At 37.0% G+C, this 14,261-nt stretch overlaps 1 protein-coding gene and 1 long non-coding RNA gene across 3 annotated transcripts in view; one reads left to right on the top strand and one right to left on the bottom strand.

Moving 5' to 3' along the window:
• LOC134789742 (uncharacterized) overlaps positions 1–8,204 on the bottom strand; it is a 35,605-nt gene extending 27,401 nt beyond the window's left edge. The window contains exon 1 of the long non-coding RNA XR_010144107.1: positions 7,824–8,204. This is a non-coding gene — a long non-coding RNA (uncharacterized LOC134789742). The remainder of the gene's footprint in view (positions 1–7,823) is intronic.
• Positions 1–14,261, top strand: part of LOC134789712 (uncharacterized) — a 95,333-nt gene that overhangs the window by 14,841 nt on the left and 66,231 nt on the right. The gene's annotated exons all lie outside the window — the stretch shown is intronic.

Genomic DNA, 14,261 nt, shown 5'->3' with positions numbered 1-14,261 from the left:
TCAGTAGGTAAGAGCCCTTTGGATTGGAAAGATTTTCTTTAAAAGGATTGTCTATTCTAATGTAAAGTGATTAAATTATTGTGTGACAGTTAAGTCGCGTGAAAATGTCAGTAATGGTCAGTTTCAATCGCAGTGACGGTAATTTTATCACTTGTATATTGTATAAAGCCATCCACAATCCTGCTGAGATAGCAATCTTGACCAATAGCCTGCCACGTGTTAGGTAAGCAACCATGTCAGTAGGTAAGAGCCCTTTAGAATGGAAGGATTTTCTTTAGAAGGATTGTCTAATGTAACTGAGATTAAATTATTATGCGTCAGTTAAGTCGCGTGAAAATGTCAGTGATGGTCACTTTCAATCGCGCGGTGTTAAAAAGTGACGCTAATTTTATCACATGTATAAAGCCATCCACAATCCTGCTGTGATAGCAATCTTGACCAATAGCCTGCACGTGTTAGGTAAGCAACCATCTCAGTAGGTAAGAGCCCTTTGGATTGGAAGGATTTTCTTTAAAAGGATTGTCTAATTCTAATGTAATTTATTATGTGACAGTTAAGTCGCGTGAAAATGTCAGTAATGGTCACTTTCAATCGCAGTGACGGTAATTTTATCACATGTATAAAGCCATCCACAATCCTGCTGAGATAGCAATCTTGACCAATAGCCTGCACGTGTTAGGTAAGCAACCATGTCAGTAGGTAAGAGCCCTTTGGATTGGAAGGAAGTTCTTTAGAAAGATTGTCTAATGTAACTGAGATTAAATTATTATGCGACAGTTAAGTCACGTGTAAATGTCAGTGATGGTCACTTTTAATCGCGCGGTGTTAATAAGTGACGGTAATTGTATCACTTGTATAAAACCATCCACTAATCTGCTGAGATAGCAATCTTGACCAATAGCCTGCACGTGTTAGGTAAGCAACCATCTCAGTAGGTAAGAGCCCTTTGGATTGGAAAGATTTTCTTTAAAAGAATTGTCTATTCTAATGTAAAGTGATTAAATTATTGTGTGACAGTTAAGTCGCGTGAAAATGACAGTGTCGGTCATTTTCAATCGCACGGTGTTAAAAAGTGACGGTAATTTTATCACTTGTATAAAGCCATCCACAATCCTGCTTAGATAGCAATCTTGACCAATAGCCTGCCGCGTGTTAGGTAAGCAACCATGTTAGTAGGTAATAGCCCTTTGGGTTGGAAGGATTTTCTTTAGACGGATTGTCTAATGTAACTGAGATTAAATTATTATGCGTCAGTTAAGTCGCGTAAAAATGTCAATGATGGTCACTTTCAATCGCGCGGTGTTAAAAAGTGACGCTAATTTTATCACATGTATAAAGCCATCCACAATCCTGCTGTGATAGCAATCTTGACCAATAGCCTGCCCGTGTTAGGTAAGCAACCATGTCAGTAGGTAAGAGTCCTTTGGATGAGAAGGATTTTCTGTAGACGGATTGTCTAATGTAACTGAGATTAAATTATTATGCGTCAGTTAAGTCGCGTGAAAATGTCAGTGGTGGTCACTTTCAATCGCGCGGTGTTAACAAGTGACAGTAATTTTATCACATGTATAAAGCCATCCACAATCCTGCTGTGATAGCAATCTTGACCCGCCTGCACGTGTTAGGTAAGCAACCATGTTAGTAGGTAAGAGCCCCGGGCGAAGCGTGACGGATTGTCTTAATGTAACGAGATTAGATTAGTATGCGACAGTTAAGTCGCAGTTTTTTTGCGCTGTTCTACTCTTGAGCGAAAATAATAACTTTCAAAATGAATGAAAAAATGTTAGGTATAAGTAGGTATACTTACCTAACAAGTATAACGAGGAGTCTTCTGAGGAATCGTTCGGAGTAATGCCTGCCGCTTTCCGTCATCGCTCTTCGCGAAAACATTTCCATCTTCACTGCTTAGATGGTTAGCAGTCTAAACTAGGTATGCATTTCTCCAGAAAATTTCAGCCTCGCACAGCTAACTATAAAAAGAGCTATAAAGATCGACATTCAAACCTGAAAGAAAAGAGCGTCTTATCTTAAAGGCCGGAGACAAACGTACTCGTAACACCTCTGGTATTACGAGTACGTTTCCGACCCCTAAAGACTATTTTAACAAATATACTGCGACCCTAGATCAGCTAGAGCCATTAAAATTAATTCAAGTAGGTAAAGTACGGTCCCTTTTTAAACCCTTTGAATATCCCGATTTAGGCGGTTATCACACAGGCGCATCCGTGTCGTAAGTAATCCACCTTAAGATCGGCGTAAATTACTTGTGATTATTTTGAACAACACATCTTTGTGGCTACCAGAATAGAATTAATGTACATAATAGGATTCCTCCAGAGACGTTCGTCAGCAGATTAAGTTAAATCCTTTATAATAGACCCTTTAAAACTTCTATTCACGTTCCTGAAGCGTTAAATGTGCTAATGTAACCCTTCTAATATCCTATTACATATTTTCAAAGGATGTTCTAGACCCTTTCCGAATGTTAGTTACGTAGGTAATAGGTATGTTAGCTTAAACCGTCAATTTAGGTCTGGTCTCTAATAAAGCTTTTACCAGGTAATTGCTGTGCCGTAGGTATAATGTTTGGAAACTGTTTAAACATTTTCAATAGTACATTATTGTCGAGGCTCGGAAGTAGCTACTTGCAGGCTGAGGATTCGTATTAAACGGACGACCTTAGGAGTCCGTTTAATTGAATCCGAAGCCAGCAAGTAGCCTTCCAGCCGAGTCATATATAGTGCTTTTCTCAAAAATGGTGCGAGAAATATACATATTTTAGAAATATTTTACAGAAGCAACGTTCTTACGTATATATTTTCACAGAAAAAAGTAGAAACAATTGAAAAAATTAGCTTTGCCGCCTTTTTATTTTTTTAATAAAAAAATAGAAGTGCCGAAAATACGCCAACCTATTTGAGACAGCTAAATAGTTGCGGTACTAATCATCTGTTTGGCTGTTTAATGGGCCTGTGCCTTCATTTGATATGGCCATTTCAACTTTTAAAAAGTTTGGAACTCGACAAATAATGGAATTTGTATGCAACATTGCAGTCCCAAAATCGAGACTGCAATGTTTTTAACTTTTTAATTTTTGACTGACCATAAACTACGCGCTTCGCGACCTATTTTTTAGACGTCAAAGTCGACTTTGCCGTCCATTTTTGAGAAAAATCATTAACTTATTTTCATAATAACGAAATCTTAAAAAATGCACCATCCATACATTGAAAAATAAGTGAATAAAATTATTATTAGAGGTAGTTATTTTGTATCAATATTCCAATTTCACCTAAGAAAACTGGAAAAAATATTTATATATTTCCATACCAAATGAATCGTAGTGCTTTAGAGTAGATTTTTTTTTACTAGCCTTAGAGGGCTTGAAAGCCTTCACCACACCTTACTCGCCATTTGATCCTATCCTAAAATGTATCAAGGATGAATCTAGCTAGAGTATGAAGGATGTATCTCCAAAGATACAACTACAAAAATAAGGTTACAAAACAGATGTATCTCGCAGTCCTTCCAGTACCTAATCAATATGGTATGGATAAAAACATCGGCTTAGAGCCCAAAAATGATAAACGCGTTAGAATTAACACGTTTCGTGTCCTCATTATAGGTTTAGCATGTTTTACCAGTACCACAACATTAGTATTCGTTTGAACGACCACTTGGCTTGCGTGCGGTGTTTGCGCTTGTAAGGCCATGTTAGGCAAATAGGCAATTGTTCGTTGTGAGTTCTGATCAGTTCTTCGTTCTTCAACACTACGTTTCGACTTACTGCGATCATTGTCCGTATCAGGTGCCGTGTGTCCTCGAATCATCTGACTTGCGAATCTTACAATAACTACACTGAGACAAAAAACTAACAAAAACACACTTAGAATTACAAAAATAAAACTTAATCCGGGGACAAGGAGAGTCAACTAATAGGAACAAATTGACGTTTGCAATTTCCATTTAGTAGGAAATACAACTTCTATATTTGTAATTTGAAGTATGCTAGAGTAATTTCAGAATTTTGGTTTTGTTATTCCGAGAGGTGCTTTAGCAATATCGGAGGTGATGACGTCATGGGTGAAAACTAATCGTTTTGTAATTCTAAGCGTGCTTTAGCAATATCGGAGACGATGACGTCATAGGTTTTACTAAACTATACTGCGATTCCAAGCTAGCTGTTGTTATTCTAGAGATAATGACGTCACAGGCAAAAACTAAACTGTTTGCAATTCCTCCGCCCCTAGCAAACGGGCGCCGCGAGAGCATGTCGCGCGCGTGGTAGCTACCCGTCTATTTCTGTCTGTATGAATAAAAAAGCATTTGGTAAGTATATCTCTGTACTAGACATGTGCGCCGCGCCGCCGCGCCGCCGCCGCCGACGATTTTTCCACGCCGCCGCCGCCGATAAATTTGACCGGCGTATAATCGACGTGGGAAATTTTGATACCTATCGTGTCTTATTCCATGTTGCGTAGTGAATAGATAGTGTCAGAGGTATAATTTAAAGATCCTAATGCATTTTCGCTTATTATTTGCCGGTGAACCAAATTAGCATCATTTTTGTCATTGCGGTGTTAGCTGTGATAACGATTTAGTGTTAATTTAAACAAGATCTAGTTTCTGGATCTCAGGTTATTATTTGATATTTTGTCGCACAGCTTTTTTGTAGAACGTAAATGAAATTGTATATTATGTGATAAATAAATATGATTTATTTATTTATCACATAATAATTTAAAAGTACACACGATCAATTCTTAATCATTTTATGGTGATTATCAGCTTCTTTTACTTAACAATATATATTTCAATCAAAATCATAAAAATCAGTTTAAAGCTTCGCAATAAGCTATACTTAAACAATTATACCTACTTATAGGAACTTAAATCACCAACTATCATCACTAAGCTAGCAGTAAAGAAAACAAAGTAGACATTAATATTCCATAAAAAGGGACACTTCAAAGACATTCTGTTGAGCGAATCTACCTGCCAGAGACGTTTTCTTTTGAAAACGATGACATCTTTAATCTAACATTACATTTCTGTTAAACTTCAGTTCAGACAAATGTAAAGTATGTACATCATTATTTCGTAACAAATCTTAGGTGAGGCGACAGCGGCTGGGAATAGTCAATATACATAGATTTAAGACTTAACTTATAAAGTTTTTTTTTGTGTTTTATTTGTATTCCACTTACAAAGTAAGTAAAAATACTGCCTAAAATGTAGCGTTTTAAAGTAGGTATCCTTTTTATTTTAATATTTAAACATACCGTTGGTAACCGTTAGGTTGGTATTGGTAATAAATGGTTGCCAAGTGTCATGATGGGATATAATTTTCGGCAATAATTTAGAAAACACACTTGATATGTTTTGGATAGCCTAGTAAATACTCAGAAGGCTTTAATATAGAGTTTCTACAGCCACGTTCTCATGCAGTATCAAAAATTATGCCACGCCGATTTCACGCCGATCACGCCGCCGCCGCCGGTCATAAAATCATCGGACGCCGCCGCCGATGATTTTGCCATCGGCGCACATCTCTACTCTGTACTAAAGAGGCACTATAAAAGCCTGTCGAGATATTCTACCCATTCCTTTCTTATTCATACAGTCAGAAAGAGACTAGTAGTTATTACGCGCGCAACATGCTCTCGCGGCGCACCTGTGCTAGGGAGGTTGGAATTGCAAACAGTTTAGATTTACCTATGATGTCATTATCACTAGAATAACAACAGCTAGCTCGAAGTTGCAGAACAATATATTCCTGTAGACCCCAACTACACAGTAGGTCGCGGGTTAATATGTCCATGGCCCACAATATATCCTAAATTTATTATTTAACTTAAGTATGTTTTAAACAAAGAAGACACAAGACACGCCCGCCCGACATCCGACACAATACTAACTCTAACCAAATGAAAGTAGCAAGTAGTAAATTTTACTAAAATCACTAACATTCGTTTCGCTGTGTTGGTATTACAAAACTCGTTTAGTGATTGGTACAACAATGAACATAAACACAACAAGTCTATCTACTAAATACCAGTAAACTTTGTAATGTCGCTATAGTAACAACTGAATTGTTATTTTAAATGGGGTAATGTTATTCCCGCGAACTCGTTTTTTAGATATTACAAAACTATGTAAGTGAGACATTTACTAAAATCATAACTTGAAATCACAGATGCTTTTTTCCAAAAATCACAAACTTTAGTAGTAATAAAAATGGATTGTAACAAATACTGAACTTTGTTTAATGCTCCATTTACTAAAGTCTGTTTGCTGAAATTAGATTTAGTATTACTGAGCTGTTTGTAGAAATTAATAAATTTTACAGAAATAGTGAAACTTCCATGATTACTACTAAAACTTCATTTTTTCCCCCAGTACAGAACTGTTTATTAATTCCTGGTGATGATTTTTCTCTCAGTGTAGCCTTTAAATGTTAAAATAAACTTAAAGTTAACGAAGTGTCTGGAGGATTCAATCATCTTACACCATAGCTGCACGTCTGTTTACCGCAAATATCAGAATTTAAACGGACCCAAGCCGTGACCCTCAATTTCCCATCAACGATTGTCATTTTGTCTAGGCCCCAGTATATCAAATAAATTCGCTTTAAGCGTTTTTCCGCTGCCCTCTAGTCACCATTACTAGGTTGCACGTAGAAAAAACCGGACAAGTGCGAGTCGGATTCGCCCACCGAGGGTTCCATCCTTTTTTAGTATTTGTTATTATAGCGGCAACAGAAATACATCATCTGTGAAAATTTCAACTGTATAGTTATCACGGTTCATGAGATACAGCCTGATGACTGATGACAGACAGACAGGCGGACAGTGGAGTCTTAGTCATAGTTTTTACCCTTTGGCTACGAAACCCTTAAAAGTATCAGAAGTAATTTTTAAAGTGACTTGTCTTCAACATCTTCATTTTCCTCGACATTTATCGGTGTCAAAGCCGCCGTTATCGACCGAAACGCCAAAACAACTTCCTTTGCCGGACCCCCGCGCTCAATGTCACCTTGTCACCAGTCATTGTTCTTTAGGCAAAACTCCATTAACCTTGTATCCATTCCTTTTACTAATCGCCAAGTTTTGCTTTTACATCAAACTTGGCCTGTTTTCGTTATCTCACGTTGGACCCGAAAAGTTTTGTATAACTTTAATCTGGGAAACTTAGAGAAAAGTATTGGGAATAAACTTATAAACTCGTTGAGAGCATTACGTACTATCTTGTATAAAGGTAGTGTGCACTCCGTAACTTTTTCATTTAAAAATACTTACCTATTGGCTATTACCTAGTTACCGACTAGCTTTTCTGTGAACGAAAACATGGTGAGGAAACCTGTATATGTACATTTGCGCAGGGACTCTCGCGGAGAGGAGGCTTTTGCCCAGCGGTGGGACGTATATGTTTAGGCTGAATTATTATTATTAATTATTATACTTACTTTAATATGCATTATACAAAGGTACTTTAATATCCGAAAGGTACCTTAATACCTGTTTACACTACACAGCCGTTTTTGTGATAATTTAGTAATATTAGTCTAATAGATTCCTTCACGCTAATATCTCCACACCACAAGTGCAGTGCCAACTAAACCCTTACCCGCGAATTATGAGATCTCATTCTGTCAAACCAGTACAAGAGAAACTCTACCTTATCCGCTCTTCCAAAGAGATCAAATTAGAATGGGAATTATTTCCAAAGGCCGTTAAAATAGTCGCGGTTAATGGAAACTGTTCCATTTTCAAACGGCTACGGATTTAGTGTTGTTAAAAGACTAGTCTTGAAGACTTTTAAACCTTAAAGACTTGCATACCTTGAAGGTTCAAGCTTTGAAGACTCAAGCGTTAAAGGCTTGAGCTCAGAAACGGTTCAGAACCTTAACGACTCAAGCTTTTTATGAGCTCTTAAGAGTGAGTCTTTAAGACTCGGGCTTCATAAAGAGCTAAAGCTTTAAAAACTCGGGCCTATTGAAAGCTCAAGCCCCTGAACCTCGAAGGCCTGAGTCAAGCGTTAAGAGCTCAAACAACGAGCGTTATAGGCAGAAAGTATTATTGTGTATTTATTTTTAACCCTTAATTTGACGGTGTCCGGTGTGGCGGTCTACCTAGTTTTTAGGGTTCCGTACCCAAAGGGTAAAAACGGAACTCTATTACTAAGACTCCGCTGTCCGTCCGTCCGTCCGTCCGTCCGTCACGTCACCAGGCTGTGTCTTAAGCTTTTAATACTTAAATGCTACAAACCTTATAGACTTAAACCTTCAAAGCTTAGGAGGCTTTAAAGCTTGAGGCTTAAAGACTCGAGGTTTCTGTGCTCGTAAGCAGCAACGCGAACTTATTAAGTTGAGGCTTATATGGTCGAGGCTTTAAGGTTCGAGGCTTCTAGACTCAGAAGTCGCGACTCGAGTCTTGTAGTTTACGCCTCGAAGCTTAAATTCACAACACTAGCGCTTGCGCAATGGCGTTCGGGAATATGTTTAAACAGTTTTCGGTTACATGTGAAAATTTAAATTGAATGTAAACACGTGAAATGTCGGTTATTTTGTGAATACTGATTTGTTACACGTGAAATGTCGGTGATATGTACTTCGGTTTAGATGTCATTATAAAATATAATGTGTAATTTGTGTAGGTACACCCGATAAATCATTATTTTTGTAATGGGGGCATTACCTACAGTATTTTGTGGCTAAACTACATTTGGAAGTGTTCAAAACTCACACGGTTGATGAGGTAAATTTATGTATAGGTAAAAACTAAACTAAACAAGAGCGGCTACTACATCACTACACCTTATAAAATAAAGTCCCCCGCCGCGTCTGTCTGTTTGTGTGTTTGTATGTTCGCGATAAACTCAAAAACTGCTGAACGGATTTTCATGCGGTTTTCATAATCTATCAATAGAGTGATTCTTGGAGAAGGTTTAGGTGTATTTGTTAACCCGTGCGAAGCCGGGGCGGGTCGCTAGTTAAAAATAATTACATACAAGCGTGGTTTTAGCTAAGCGTTTACCATATACGCCGTAGTTTTTTAGTAGTACCTTTAGATGGTTAAGCTTACTTTGTAAACTAGATTCTAGTTAATTAGTAACTGCCTAATTTTAATAAATTTACAATTTTTTGAGACTGGTCGCTCTCTAGCAATCTGAGTTAAGAGACCTTAAGATACATTTTCAGTTGCCTAAAGACATCACCGTGTCTAAATTCATAGGGAGCAATTAGGTACTACTGTTAACGCCATCTAAGACAGTCTGGTCGTTTTGGATTCCGCTCGAGTACCTCCATAATAACCCTTAAGCCTACTCTAATAAGGTCTTAAGTCTTAACACCCTAATAAGTGTGGGCATTAAGGCTTTAAGAATTTACGCGCAAGGAATTTTGAGCAGCAATGGTAACTTGGATGTTGTAAAAATGTAATAATGCAATGATTTACGTATTAAGAATTCTGAGCCTTTATACTAGACTCAAATACAATGGAAACGGGTCATTAATATATGTGCATTTAAAACTAGATTATTCAATTTTATTGCTCTTAAATATAAATGACCCACCATAGCGAAAAAGTCGTTGGACTATGTCGTTTATTGTGAGCTTATTAGAATGACAAAAAGCCATATGTCTCTAATATGTCTACTTTTGTGTAAGGGAGCGTTCAAGTCTTACGTAACGCAATTTTTGGACATTTTTGACCCCCCCCCCCCCACCCCCCTATTTTCCAGGTAATAAGGATGTTTTAAAGTTTTCATTATTTTAGATGGTAGAGGCGCTGGGATTTGATGTATTTTCATTGATATTTTTAATGGCAAGTAATTAGCAACAATTGAAGGCATGACGTTTGTTCTCATTATTATTTAGCATTTTAAAACTAATATTTAACAAAATGCTCGGTATGTTGGTTGTTCTCAAATTATAAACACGAATTATAATGGTTCGGAATCATGCTTATAAAGTTAGCTCTCTAGAGTTCGAATAAGATTTTTAAGTACCTAAAACGAGAGTGGATTCTCTTCTCTATACAACTTCGTCCCGTTTCCTTTGAAATACAGCGTATAAAAAATGACTGCAGTGTTGTTTTACGTCATTCTGTCACGATATGCATCTAAATCGCTAAGATGGGTACACATTTACACTAGCCAAACACGACAAAAACAGACAACCAAAGTTTTATTTCGAAACGGTTCGCGTAATTGCATAATTTCCGTGGCGCGGTGCATAATTTCCGTGCCATCCCGACTTATAATTGTAGTGCGCACGTTCCTAACAAGGCGAGTTCATATTTTACCAGGCGGCCTTGGATACTAAAGTTTCGAGCTGTTAAACTAATAAAAGAAGTAATAACTCTTCTGTAATAAGAATAAAAGTCGTAAGCAAATTAAAACTATAATTAGCGATAAGTTCAGGTAAGTTCAGTTCAGCTAAATTGCATTTATGTCCTTGATACTGATTAATTGATTATAAACTCGTCTATTGATGAGATTATTTAGGTACTAAAGAACTGGTAAAAAGTAACTGCAATTAGAGGACAGGTATGCTTTTTTTCTATTAATCTCGCAACTGCATAGTAGATAATGTAATGACCATCAACAATAATTATTATCATTATACAGATTAAGAAGTTAGTTAATTGGCTAACTGTTTACACTTGAAGCGACCATAACGTTGTTTCCACAGAAACGTTTTGATCCTCCTTTGTAGACATAATGCTGATGAGGAACATATAACAAATATCATTTCGTCATCAGAACACTTCTTAGTCAAATGAAACATCTCATCACCAGAATACAAACGATTAACTCTCAAACAGGAGATGAATCATTGCGGTTAGGAACCGGTCACACCCTATAAAAACCACAATGTCTTTGCAACTCACTTAGTTTTTATTACGCCCACAAAAGGTACAAAATTAGTTGACTCAATAGTATTATCCTAGTTTTATATACCTAGGATTACATCCAGTATAAATGTTCCTATAGTTTTAATACTGTTGGTTGCGGTACAAAGTTCAACATAAGCTGGGTAGTCTAGTCTATTGACTGACGGATAATCTAGAGAGGTGCGATAGGACTGATTGAACCGATATTGCTGTCTGTGCTATTACACGTGTTGGGTAAATTTACTACACACTTTGTGTTTACTAGTTGACTTTACAAGCTTTTATTTAATTTCACTTAGTTTGTTGTCTATTTGTCTTTTTTATGTAGACGTGCGCGCCGCCGCGGCGCGCCGCCGCCATAGAGAGTCAGCGCGCCGCCGCCGCCGCCGGTAGTCTAAAATTCGCGCCGAATATTTTTTTATAAGACAGTATTATGCAGCGTTAAAAAATGTAATAGGTTATAGACCGATAAGAAATATTTGAAAATTATAGCGGGCGCCACTTCCTACGTAACTCTCACATTTTGTATGAAAATACTTACTTACTTGGCAATAATTTAGTACGGAATTTTTTTGGTTATTGTATATTTTTTTTTCTACAATTTTATGTCCCACCAACACAATACTAACTATTTCTTATGTGGCAGTATGATTTACATAAATATGTGTTGTATGTATGGGTAAAACATATTTACAAAGTATAATGTCCAGTGTTTTAACCGTTCTCGATAACACGGTCTGATGAGTTGGTAGTTAAGCTAGTTAAGTTTTCTGTCGACGTGCGCACAACGTGTGGCACGCGCTGCAAATAGGGAATATTAGGCAAAGCTCTGCGTAGGTGGCACCTTTGTGGCACATACAGTAAACAAACCACATTGACACATCTACCGCGAAACAAGAAAATCGAAATTTCGTTATCTAATCTCTCTATCACTCTTGCATATTCGAGCGATACAGAGGCAGATAACTAAATTTCGATTTTCGTGTTTCCCGGTAGGCCCTTGTTAACAAACCGCCTTGATGCATCAATGTCATATTTTATTGTCTGTGAAAACTTGTCAAAAAACAGTTTAAGGCACAGTATGTATAAGTTAGTCTATGAATTTACTGAGTCGGTAGTGCTGCACTCTGGCGGCAGAACATTGCAGTAATATCCCCTATTGCAACATACATAATTGAGGACACTATTCGACACTTTTAATTTTTATATTATATTATGACTTCTTATGAAAATTATTTATGCTCGAAACGAAATAGAGTTTAGCGACAACCTTTAATAATTATGAATGATTTAAATATGACTGCTACTGAATTGAAAAAAAAAATGCTGGCTTTTAGAGAAAATTAAATAAAATACTAAATTACACGTAGGATTTACATCCTATTGCTGCGTGGCTGGCCGTCCTCGGCTTCGTCTTCGTCCGGTCCGGTGCGAGTTCGCGACCGGCATTCTTGGCAGCTGTTGACGCGGCCTGGCGAGCTGGCACCTCCACGTGGCACTCGCTTGACGCTTCATATGGCTGGCTGGCTCTGCTTCCGATGATTATGGTGGGCCGGGATAACCGTGGACACCTCTTGGTTTGCGAGCCGGGAAACCCTGGACAACGCTCTTCGATCTTCGCTCTTCTTGATTTCTTTTCCTAACTTGGTTTCCGTTTTTTGATGTTGGGTGGTTCTTCTTTTTTCTTGGTTCTTAATGGTGGTTGGTTCTGACTGCGTGGATTCTTGCGTTGAAAGTGTGATTGGTTATCTGGGTTGATCTTGACTGCGTTGGTTCTTCTCTTCTTTTGTAGTCTTGGTAGATTTTCCTTTTTAAGTGTTAGTTCCTTGGTTCGCTGGTTCGGGTCGCCATCAAATAACAGGATAGTAGTAGTTATGTATATGGTTTCGAGCGGGTGATGGGAGTAGAAGTCAAACACCTTATGTGTGATAGTATAAGAACGTATATTCTCTAAATGCCTGCCTATATATACACGTTAGGTTGCGCTGACACAAGCAATACGCGTTTATGTCGCAGTAAACCAAAGTGTTACTGCTAAACACTAAAAGTGGACAATCGCCATATTACACCTCCCCCGAACGTTCCTCTCAACGGCACTTTTGCTAAGTCCAGTATGTTGGACATTGCCAAGTATGCGAAGAGTAAAATTATCAAATTTTCTGGTAGTTTTTATGGTAAATAAATTAAACAGAGGTATGTTAGGTGTTTCAAAACGTTTTAAAAATTCATTACTTGTCGGTTTACAACGTAATGAACGAATGAACCAAATAGATAAAAAAATATTTTTACGGATTTTTTTCCTGTGCGTTCATCAAGACATCAAGAGACAGACCCGATTTCATTTGAGAAATTCCTTACGAAAATATTGATAAAATTGCATGCATTATTGTAAAAACCATTGCTCAGACTGCCTCCTAGTCCTCCTACGATACCCCGCTAAGTTTGATAAATGACAGTAAAATTTTACCACCTACGAGCTATAAAGTTTTTGGAAAAATATAAAAATAATAGGTTTGACTTTAATTCATAACATAAGTTGACATTATCAGTAAGTGTATTTGTAATTAAAAAATGCAATTATTCTATATTTATTAAAAACATGAATTTGACAAAAAAAAACCTTATGCACATAAAGTACTGTATGTATCCAAAATACTGGACGTCTTTTCATTATGCGGCGTATCTTTTTATTTACACCGAACCTGGCAACATCCAACATATTTAACATACGTATGTTTTTTTCGGAACTATTATAAATAATTTTTTTTCATGATTTTTCTACAATAAACAACCACATAATAAGATAATAATACCAAAAAAATTATACTAACACAGTTTTTTGAGATTTTTTCCCTTGTCGAGGGGCTACCCGAGGTTTTCATCGATTTTTGACAAGTTTTGAATCGTATCTCCTTTTTTTGCACTACAGATAGAATTATAAGACAAACGGTTATCGGTTTTTCAATCTTTTATCTCCAGTTTTGTCCACCGGATTTTGAAAAAAATGAATAAGTACTTATTTTTTTATGAATTTTTTAAACATTGTCTAAAAAACACTTTTTTCGTATCTAGTTTGCGGTGATCTTACATGTACGAAATCTACATATTTGGGTTCGTCTTTGACGTCTCGAAAAAGATGTCCCGGGTTTTAATTTTAAACTAATTAACACAAAAGTTATGGCCAGCAAACCAGTTTTTTAGCCTAAAATTGTTCAACTTAGATGCCAAATATCTCGAAGACAATGAACTTTGAAGTAAATATGGGATACTATATTGCTTAAAGCCTTGCTGTTAATATAATAAGGTACAAAAAACATTAGAAAACTAAGGGATACAGATCGAAGGTCATTGGCGTGGGGTAGCCCC

This window comes from Cydia splendana, chromosome 4, assembly GCF_910591565.1.
Source record: "Cydia splendana chromosome 4, ilCydSple1.2, whole genome shotgun sequence".
Classification (NCBI taxonomy): domain Eukaryota; kingdom Metazoa; phylum Arthropoda; class Insecta; order Lepidoptera; family Tortricidae; genus Cydia; species Cydia splendana.
This window is presented reverse-complemented; position numbering and strand designations above follow the sequence as displayed.